Source organism: Galeopterus variegatus, unplaced genomic scaffold (assembly GCF_000696425.1).
Source record: "Galeopterus variegatus unplaced genomic scaffold, G_variegatus-3.0.2 Scaffold3936, whole genome shotgun sequence".
In the NCBI taxonomy this organism is placed as follows: Eukaryota; Metazoa; Chordata; class Mammalia; order Dermoptera; family Cynocephalidae; genus Galeopterus; species Galeopterus variegatus.
In genome coordinates, this window is record NW_007730047.1 from 22,127 (window position 1) to 33,516 (window position 11,390).

The 11,390-nt window shown below is 39.9% G+C and overlaps 1 pseudogene; it reads right to left on the minus strand.

Moving 5' to 3' along the window:
* Positions 1-1,211: 1,211 nt before the first annotated feature.
* Positions 1,212-1,787, minus strand: LOC103601916 (annotated as a pseudogene).
* Between the last annotated feature and the right edge of the window lie 9,603 nt (positions 1,788-11,390).

An 11,390-nucleotide genomic window follows, 5' to 3' on the forward strand; every position in this document is an offset into this window, starting at 1 on the left:
CTTTTGTCAATATTTTTACTGTAGAGATCTTTTACCTTCTTGGTTAGATTTATTCCTAGGTATTTTTATTTATTTATTTTGGTAGCTATTATAATTGGGATTGCTTTCTTGATTTCTTTTTCAGCTAGTTTGTTATTGCTGTATGTTGATTTTATATCCTGCAACTTTACTGAATTCCTTTATTAGTTCTAAGAGTTTTTCGGTGGAGTCTTTAGATTTTTCTGTACGTATGATTATGTCATCTGCAAACAGGAACCACTTTTCTTCCTCCCTTCCAATTTGCATGACCTTTATTACTATCTTCTGACTGTGTTGAATAGAGTGATTAAAGTGAGCATCCTTGCCTTGTTCCAGTCCTTAGAGGAAAAGCTTTCAGCTTTTCCCTGTTCAGTTGTCAGCTGTGGGTATGTCATGTATGACCTTTATTGCATTGATGTATATTCCTTTTATAATAACATTGTGATGAACATTCTCATCCATAAGTTTTATGCAAGACTGATTATTTCTTTAAGATAATGTCAAACAAGTGGCTTATTGGGTCAAACGGTGCACATGGTTTTAAGGCTTTTAATATACTTTACCAAATAATCTCCAGAAGAGCTGCAACAACTCCTGCCAACAGTATGTTATTGTGCCCACAAAGTGAACTTTGTTGGTAACAATGAAGCAAATTCAACCACAGATCTATTAGATTTTCATCCATCTCAAAACAATCACACCAAAGATGCAAGGAGGCATACAGGGTACTTCAAAAAGTTCATAGTTAAATGGAATTGAAAGAGGGTATGAATCTTTCCATCAGCTTTTTGAAGACCCCTCATATTACTGGTGAGGAAGCCAAATTCAAATTCTTTTAAACATTCACTCAGCTTTAGATCACTAAAGTAATCAACAGAAATGCTTCCCACAAAAAGTTTACAGTGTTTTTCCAAAAATAAAAAGTTAAAAAGAGAGAAAGAGAAAAGTCAGTGCCAAATGACCAAAATTTTTTATTTGACTAAATGCTATTTCATGCATAAACCTGACAGTCTCCCCTGACTTTGGCAATACAAAACAAGCAAACCATCAGCCTCGTACAGAACAATGAATATGCCAAGGGGGAGGGTAGTCTATAGTTCTACTGCAGAATAAATATGTATATTGAAAAGGCCTCTCCCTTTGGCCATATCAATTCTCAGTTCAGATCATTAAATACAGACAAATTTTCAAAATCACTTCTTTATTTCTCTAAGATTTCAGATGCTGTCATCATCCACCTCTGGCCATTTTTCCCGAGTAACATCAATTATGTTATCTGTAAATTCTCCCTAAGTAATGATTCCACCCTCCCCTATTACTGAGGCACCACAGAATATTTGCGCTCCTTTAAGATCATTTAAAAGTTGGGAGACCCCAGGCTTTTGTTGCCTGATTCTCCTTGGCTCTGGGAATTTTGGCTACAGTAACCTTTTATGGTACAATCTGCTTTTTCTGTTTAATTTGACTCCTTCGCCTCTGTTTTGTTTTTTCTTCTCTTCTTCTCTTGCTATTATTCCTTGACCCTCACTAATTCCAGCTTCTTGTGTGGGTAAATTTTCTACGATTAATTTTACAAACTCATTTGGAAAATTCTTCTATAGTCACTGTCTGCATTTAGCCACATCAGGCATATATATTCACAGTACTCTGTTGGTGATGCACAGACTGTACAATAGGAACTCGAAGTGGGCAATCAGCATGTAACTTGGCAGTGTTCCTTGGTCTCCCTTGCAATCAGCTCCCCTGGATAAGAAAATATCAGCAGCCATTCCACAAACCTAGGTGATCACACAGTCCCAGCCAACTCCACTTCTGCCACGACACCAGCTACAGTGACACATGCACCTTCTCTTCCGTGGCCGGGGTCACCCATGAGCCTGTCTGCCAAGTGTGCTCCCGCGAGAGGGACGGTAAGTTACACAGTCCCAGCCAACTCCACTTCTGCCACGACACCAGCTACAGTGACACATGCACCTTCTCTTCTGTGGCCGGGGTCACCCATGAGCCTGTCTGCCAAGTGTGCTCCCGCGAGAGGGACGGTAAGTTTCCTGAAGACAGGATCAGTGTCTCAGTCACACGGAGACCCCCGTAGTACCTGGTCCATTTCCCTTCACTCTCATAATAGATACAGTCGGTATTTGGTGGGTGGAGAAATGAATGTGCAGAGTGAAGGAGAAGCAACTCGTGCTCTGGATCTCACTCTCTCTGCTTTGGAGGCCATTTCCCTATGACTTTGTAGTCCAGATGACCTTGATGTCTGGTTAGATAAACCAGCTTCCTCTAATGTGTCAGGTTATATTTGTGTTATGACTTCTGAGAACAGAGACACCTGTCCTTTGTGAGACCTCCCCCAGCTTGACCCCTGCCCCCAGGGAAATCCTGCTCAGTAGTGGGAAAAGCATTTTCCCTTAAGTAGATTTATCCTTTAGAAATCAGATATTCTCTGGGTGGACAAATATTTGAACAACAGCAAAGACCAGACCTGGTTTTAACAGGATGGTATGGAAATGTTTTATTTGGAGGACCATTTTTTTTTTCTCAGTTAGGAGCAGAAAATATCATTTCACTTCTTTCCATTGAAGGAAGAAACCTTTCCTTTTTCTTTCTTTTTTTTTTTTTAAGAAACCTTTCCTTCCTTTCTTTCTTTCTTTCTTTTTTTTTTTTTTTTTTGAGAAAAATCTCTTTTTCCTGCAAAACATGACTTAGTTTTATTTTTTGGCCCCAAATGCCAAATATCAACCTTTTCTTTCTTTTTTTTTTTTTTGAAAAAAATTTCTTTTTCCTGCAAAACATGACTTAGTTTTATTTTTTGGCCCCAAATGCCAAATATCAACCTCACGCCTCCCCCCACCTCCATCAATAGATAGGTACATAAATTTCTTGCTGAAGCAGGAAATATTAAATCCAGTTGAACTGGCTGGTCTTGCTGCTGGGATGTTAGAGCCAACGAGAGTGCTGCACCTCGGGTGAACTTACAAACTTGAGATGATTTGAAGTAGTTCCTCCACTGCCCTGGCATGAAACGTGTCTCTCTCTGCCACGTGCTTCCCACTGGCATGTGGCTTAGGAGTTTACAAGTGACCGGTTACTGTACATACAAGGAAATCAAATAAGGCAAGGGAGAGATCAGGAAGAGAGATCTTTCTTCTCCAGGAAGTTCAGGTGAGAGCCAGCATCTTAACCACTGCATCCATGCAAAGTCCAACAGCAATTTTCCACAGTTTTGAGGTTTTAAACTCAGTATGTTGGATGGATTTTAAATCATCAGCCACATTCTGCCTGTCTGCATATGCCCAACTGCTGCAGTAGTTCTCAATTTTCTCCTGGATTTGCTGAGCAATTGTGTAGTCTGGTAAGCACAACTGTCTTGCTTACTCCATTTTAGGGGCAGTTTTTAAGCCTGTAAATATTCATTTGGTCATTTCTTCAATCAGTCAGTTTTAGCTGAGATCATAGACTATGCCAAGTATTCCAGGTGTGAGGGACAGGAGGATCTTGTTGTCATTGGGGTTACTTTATGGAAGAGGGAGAAAACACAAATAAATAAACAAATAAATAAATAAGTGACTATACGTCAGCGAGATATAGGCTGTTAATTTATCTTCATAAGTGTAAGAAACAAAACCAAACAGTGTGGGCCAAGCCCGTGGCGCACTCGGGAGAGTGCGGCGCTGGGAGCCCAGCAGCGCTCCCGCCGCGAGTTCGGATCCTATATAGGGATGACCGGTGCGCTCACAGCACTCACTGGCTGAGCGCGGTACGGCCGGTCTCAAAAAAAAAAAAAAAAAAAAAAAAAAAACCAAACAGTGTGACTTAGTAGTGACCTGTGGTGGGGGAGGCTGTTCCTGGGAATGGATTTTCGAAGAATTAGAATGAAGGAAGGATGAACAGTTAGGAGGCTTATTGGAGGGTCAGGTGAGAGAAGACGGCGGCTTTGTTGGAGGGGAAGGAGCGGAGATGGTGGACAGAGACAAAGGTAGAAAGGGCGAGTTTTTATGTCCTGAGGATACCTCTGCAAAGAGTTCAGAGCTATCAAACTATTAAAAATAATTTTTATGATGGATCTTCATTTTCAACACAATACTGAAACTGTTACTAATTTTTCACTTTTAGTAGACCAGATCACTGACACATGGGAAATTTCTTATTTTAGCCCTTTTGAGATGATTTTCCATCCACCAATCCTACCTATTCATGCAAATCACCTTTTCAGAGAGAAGGACAAAAAAAAAAAAAAAAATAGGCTCTGTGTGAATTAAGCCTATCTCAAAAGTATGATACTGGATGATTCTACTTATGTAATATTCTCAAAGTGACAGAATTATAGAGATAGAGGACAGATCAGTGGTAACCAGGCATTAGGCAACCAGATGGGAGGTTGTGACCATGGAGGACAGCATGAGAGCACTTTTTTGTCATGATGGAAAGGTTCTGTATCCTGATTGTGGTGGTGTTAATTATATATGTGATAAAATTTAATGTAACTACAAATACACACAATTAGTGCATGTAAAAACTGGTGAAATCCAAATAAAGTTTTAATAATGAATGATGGTTATATAAGACATGATCGCTGGGGGTAGCTCGGGGAAGGATACATAGGAACTCTCTACTACTTTGCAACTTTATGTGAGTCTAGAAGTATTTTTTAAGAACTCAAAACACAAAAGTACAAAATCAAAATGAATAACTCATTAACGTCTACAAAATGCAGTTTTATATCATCTTTTCAAATTTTAGTATATATAAAAGAGCCATTATTTAAAAGCAATTTGGGGCTTAGATTTTTCTCATTCTCCAAGAATACCTAAATATGTTTATTGGTGGCTGGAGAATGGGATACAATTTAAAATTAAAATGCTTTACCCAAACAGTTTCAAAAGTGAAATTATAAAATCTTGTCTTCTTCAACAGCAAAAAAGCACATTTAATCTAGACTAGGCAAATTCTTAAAGACAGAAAGTAGATTAGAGGTTCCCAGGGGGTGGGGAAGGGAAAATGGGGAATTATTTCTTAATGGATATAGAATTTTTGCTTGGGGTGATAAAAAAAAATTGGAAATAGATAGTGGTGTTGGTTGCACAACATCTGAATGTAATTAACACCACTGAATTGAACACTTAAAAATAGTTAAAATGGCAAAATATATTTTAAATATATTTCACACAATAAAAAAAGCACCCCCCCCCCCAATGGAAAGCACATTTACTTTGAACCATGGGTGCATTTTAATACGTTTTATATGATATGGGGTACGGGCCCAGAAGTCAGGATACCTAGACCTACATAGGTATGAAAATGATCTCGAATAAAAATGGTATTTAAATTTCTGCAAACGAATGAGATCACCTAGGGAGAGAGGAAGGGAGATTGAGTCTTCAGTGCTTCAGCGTTTAGAATTCACTAAGGAGGCACCAGCAAAGGGGATGGGAAGGAAGGGCCCCATGAGACAGAAGAAAGACCAGGAGCACAGATTTCCTGGAAGCCATGAGGGCAGTGTTGGGGACAGCAATGAGCTAAGGGAACCATTGGCCAGATTTGGCAGCAGAGACGTCCCAGTGATGTGACTGGTGCAGTGTCTCTGCTCCTTGCACCGTGGCAGTGAGGATTGAAAAGTGCGCACAAAATGAGGCAGTGAGACAGCCCATCACCAGCAAATATTTAGAAATAGGGACGCAAGCAAGGCAGGCAAAGAGAAAGGCAGGCACAAGGAAGGTGGTTGTTTTAAGGTGAAAGATACCAGAGCATGTTTGTCACCTCGTGGGAACAAACATACTTATCCAACAGATTTCTCCATTGTGAAGGTACCTTTCTTTCTCCATAAGTAATTAATGATCTGAGGGATAGCATTTTGAGACCCTGTGACTATCCTCTTCCCCCAAACTTTCATCCAACAGTTTTACGATCAATCAGATTAGATCATTCTTGCCTGTGTCAATTGTTACATCTGTAACTGTAAAAGACCCCACCTGACTTTGACTTTTGTGTGCGTGTGTATGTGTGTCTGGTGTGGGGATCTGAACCCTTGACCTTGGTGTCACCAACACTGTGCTCCAACCAAGTGAGCTAACTGGCCAGCCCAATGCATTTGACTTTTTAAGAGAAGGATTATTTGAGAATAGAGCTGACATGTATCTTAGCACTTTCCTATCCTTACCTGGACATCCTTCTACTGGGAAATACAACTGAAACCTAAAAAACTCACTAGGGTCTCAAACCACTTTCTTTTTTTTTTTTTTTTTTTTTCTTTTTTCCGTGTCCGGCAACGGATCGCAACCCTCAGTGTTGCCCCTGTACTGGGCCGGGGACCAGCACCGTTGCAACCCTTGGTGTTGCTCCTGCGCCTCGCTCAGCCAGTGAGCGGGAACCGGTCTGTATNAGGGACCAGCACCGTTGCAACCCTTGGTGTTGCTCCCGCGCCTCGCTCAGCCAGTGAGCGGGAACCGGTCTGTATGTGGGATCCGAACCCTCGGCGGGAGCGCCGCCGCACTTCCCAAGCGGCGCACTATCCAGTGCGCCACCCGGCCGGCCCTCAAACCACTTTCACATTTAGCAGTTTTGTAACCAAGCAAATGAACTCCAGAGTTTCACGCCACGGCCAGAGGAGGCACCACAGTATTTTCAGAACAGAAATACACTCTTATGTATCTATGTTTTTAAAAATTATCTGTAGAATATTTGACACAAGAAGGTGGTCAACCAGAGAAGACGACTGCTCTGCCAGCAACAGCCCATTATTGTAACTTATCTTGCAGTCCATTTGGAGTTTAACATTTTAAGGTAAAAACTAGTCAGAAGTTAGTATAAAATCATTTAGTAAAATATACACTCTCTCTTTCCATTGCCTCAGTATTATTCTATACAAATACATGATTGCAGACAGATTGTCTTTATTACTGATCACTGAGATAAAGGACTGAAGGTAAGAATTTCAACTTGTTTCTCAGGTTGTAAATGTAAGAGAGTTGAGGGATTTTTGGTTGAATGAAAAAATAGAAAATACGAATCTTCCAAAAAAATTCAGAGTTAAAGTTTAGATTTATCCCTGGGGAGGAGCAGCAATCCTTTGAAGAGGTTGGAGTACGGGGATTTTATCTTCAGTCAAGTTCCTCTCTGAGTTTTTCTCTTAACCATCTGACTCTCTTCTTCTGTGCCATTCTAAGAAACATAGTCTAGGTCTAGGACGTTTTAGGAAATTTTAAGAAGAAAAACTTCAGTCAGATGTCATTTTTCTCTCCCCATAGTTCTCAAATTCAGCAATTCCATTCATTTACTTCAACATTTTTTATGTGTCAATCCCTAAGTTTGATGTTGTGCATACAGATATAGTAAAAAGGAAAAAAAAAGGGTTATCCAAGCAAAAACTGATGGTAATGGCTTCTGCCTTTTAGGGAATAGCCTAATTCAAATGTGGAACAGATAGTTCTTGGATTTAGGGAAACACCTGGATGAGCTTGATGGGCCATCGTGGGTGGGATGGGGAGTTCCAGCCTGGCCCTGGCTCAGTCACTGTGAGTCTGACCCTGGAGCAGCCTTCACCTAAAGCAGCTGCCATCAGGGATTGTGGCTGGAACCATGGCAGCTGCAGCCCCATGAGTTCTGATTGCTCAGAGTTCTCCAGCTTCCTATGCCATCCCTGTCAGGAGTGCCTTGAATATCTATGGAGAAGGAGAGGTTGTTGGTTTTTCTATATTTTTCTTACTGAGAAGAGAAAATAACAATATCCCAGCAGATCTCTCGCTGGATTTGGAGGTTCAGATACCCTAGAGGACTTAATAGTTAGATCTCACTGCAGAGATCCTGGGCACTGGAAAGCAAGCAGACACCCCAGAAGAGCTGTGGCTTTGAGTGACTTTGCCACTACAGCTGTCATAGGAAGTCTCAGTAAGACTGAAAATTGAATGAACAGAAGCACTTTCTCAAGGACGAAAAGCTATTGCCATCAGTTTCAAAACACTGATGAATATATAACATAGATATGTATAGATAGATAGATACACATGTGTATGTATATACAGTAGTCCCCCTTGTCTGCAGTTTCACTTTCTATAGTTTCAGTTACCTGCGGTCAACCACGGTCCAAAAATCTTAAATGGAAAATTCCAGAAATAAACAATTCATAAATTTTAAATCACGCACCATTCTGAGTCACGTGATGAAATCTCATGCCATCCCACTTTGTCCTGCCCGGGACATGAATCATCCCTTTCTCTAAGATATCCACGCCTAGATGCCACCAGACCGTTGGTCACTTAGTAGCCATCTCAGTTATCTGATGGACTGTTGAGGTATCACAGTGCTTGTGTTCAAGGGACCCTTAGTTTACTTTATAACGGCCCCAAAGCATAAGAGTAGTGATGCTGGCAATTCAGATATGCCAAAGAGAAACCATAAGGTACTTTCTTTAAGTGAAAATGTGAAAGTTCTGGACTTAATAAAAGAAGAAAAAAATCATATGCTGAAGATGCTAAGGTCTATGGTAACAGAGAATCTTCTATCTGTAGAATTGTGAAGGAGAAAGAAATTTGTCCTAGTTTTGCTGTTGCACCTCAAACTGGAAAAGTTACAGCTTCAGTGTGTGATAAGTGCTTAGTTAAATTTTATCATAAATATGTACGTCTAAATAAAACCCCCACAGTGTATAACGCATTCAGTACTATCCACAGTCAAGACATCCACTGGGGGGAGAGGGGGCCGGGTCTTAGAACATATCCCTGTGGATAAGGGGGGATTACTATACTATGCAGTGATATCTACCACATCTAAATGCACATATGTATATGATTAATGATATGAATAAATGTGCAAAAAGTTTATCAATACAAATAATTTCAATTCAATGTGTATTCTTTTGTTTTATTTATACTTTTTATTTCATAAGAACAATAGTCAAAATATTGCACATGGAAGCTGGAAAATTTAGCAACTATGTGAGCTGTAAACTAGAAATGCACAATATACTCTTTGGAAAGAGAATAAAGGAGCAGGACAGAAATAGAAATAATTAGTTCAAATATGCTACTCAAAGGGGACTGTCAGTTATTAGTGCAGTCAAGAAAATAGTCTGACAATTGTGTTTATTATTCATTTAAAGATTATTTATTGAACACTTACTCTGTGCTACGCACTCTGCTAGTAGTAGGTTACAAAGTTGAATGAGGCAGTTGCTGCCTTCAAAGGTCTCATTCATAGTTGAGAAAAACCTATATGAACAAACGATTTAGTACTATGTTCAGATACATGAACTTCAAGTTAGAAGATTGTGTACGAAATTATGATAATACCAAGAGGGAGACCAAGCAGGGATGGGAAGAGAAGAGGGGATAGAGATCATTCCTGAAAGAGTTCTGGAAAAGGTGTGTGTTAATGATAGAAATAGAATCAATAGGATGGATAGACAGAAGGACAGATAGATGGATAGACAGACAGACAGACAGATAGATAGATGGATAGATAGACAGATAGATGGATAGACAGATTTAGATGTGGATAGATAGATGTAGATACAGATGGATAGATATAAGGAAATTTATTATAAGGAATTGACTTATGCAATTATGGAGGGCGACAAATTCCAACATCTGCAATCGGCAAGCTAGAGACCCAGGAGAGCTGATGGTGTAGCTCTTGTCCCAGTCTAAAAGCCTGAGAACTAGCTAGGAGAGCAGAAAGTGTGTTTCCAGTCTAAATACCAGCAGGTTTGAGTCCTAGGAAGTGCTGATGTTTCAGTTTGAGCCTGAAGGCAGGAAAAAATTGATGTCCCAGCTCAAGAAAGAGTTTCCTCCTGTTTGTGAGATGATTAGCCTTTTTGTTCTAGTCAGTCTTTCAACTGATTGGATGAGGCCCACTCATGTTGGATGGGAGGGTGGGCAATCTGCTTTACTCAGTTTGCAATTTAAATGTTATTGTCATCCAGAAGCACCTTCACAGAATGCTTAATGAAATGTTTGGGCACCCTCTACCCCAGTCAAGTAGATACATAAAATCAACCATTGTAAGATGATGCCTAAAATAAGTCTTAAAGAATGAGGGAGAATGAGCTAGGTTGTGGAATGAGGTGAGCATTTTAGGAAAAGAGGAAAGAACACACACACGCACACACCCAGTGTACACAGGAACTCACAAGCAGTTCTAGCTGAAAATTCTTGGAGCAGCTGAAAGATTTTTAAGATGAGAATGAATAGCAATAGTTAAGTTTATGTAAGTGTAGGAGGAGAGGGGGTGGTGGGGAGTAGATCAAACAAACATGCAGACACTCTCTTCTTTTATTGCTTAGAGGCTATATAACAATTTTCAACAGAAGATGCCCACCTCTCACTGATGGTTGCATTATAATAAGCTGTTATCAAAATCAATATCCTTTGGAAGGGGTCTAAAATGCAATCTCTGTGTGTGTGTGTGTGTGTGTGTGTGTGTGTGTGTGTGTGTGTGTGGCTGGCCAGTACAGTGGTCCAAACGTGTGATCTTGGTGTTATATAAGGTTGTGCTCTAACCAGCAGAGCTGACTGACCAGCCCGGCAATCTTTCATATAAGAAACGGTAGCAGCTGGGAGAGAAAATTCTATGGATCAGTCCTTCATTACTCCTGCATGCTCCACAAATTCCACCACAAAAGACTGAACAAAATCCACGTTAAGTCTCATCTTTGTCCATTTCACTTTCAGGTGGAATCGTATAGTTAGCCAAGCATCAGATCAAGGGGATGAGGAAATTGGCATCCCCGTAAGAATTCTAAGAACTGTCTCAAACACTGAATTGTCAAGTCGACCTCTAGCTATCTCAGCCTGCTCCCAAGCTAAAAATAGGAGTAATTATACCAAGATAGTAAAGACAGTGAACATTTATTAAACACTTCTAGTGCTAAGCACTTTCCTTAGATTATTTTTTTAATCTTAACTAAAATTCTATGAGATATGAAATCTCATCACCTCTCTTCCATACATGTAAAAAGATGAGGTTCAAAAAGGTTAAGTAGCTTATCCAAGTCCACATAGCTAATATACGGTAAACCCAAGATTCAAAATTAGATGTATCTGACTGCTCTTCAGCCATGTCCTTTCTTTCTTTTTTAATTTGCTTTTTTTCATTGTACATGTTTATGGGGTACATTTTTTTGTTCGATATATGCACATATTGTATAATGATCTATCACCTAAATTATTTACCATTTCTTTGTGGTTATAACATTCAAGATCCTCTTCTCTGGCTATCTTGAAATATACAAGATTATCAACTATTGTCACCCAAGAGCACCAGAATTTACTCTTCCTCTCTAACTTTGCAACATTGTCCCAGTCTACCAACCTTTCCCCAGTGCCCCCATTCCCTCTCTTTCTCTGCCTCTGGTAATCACTATTCTACTCTCTATTTCT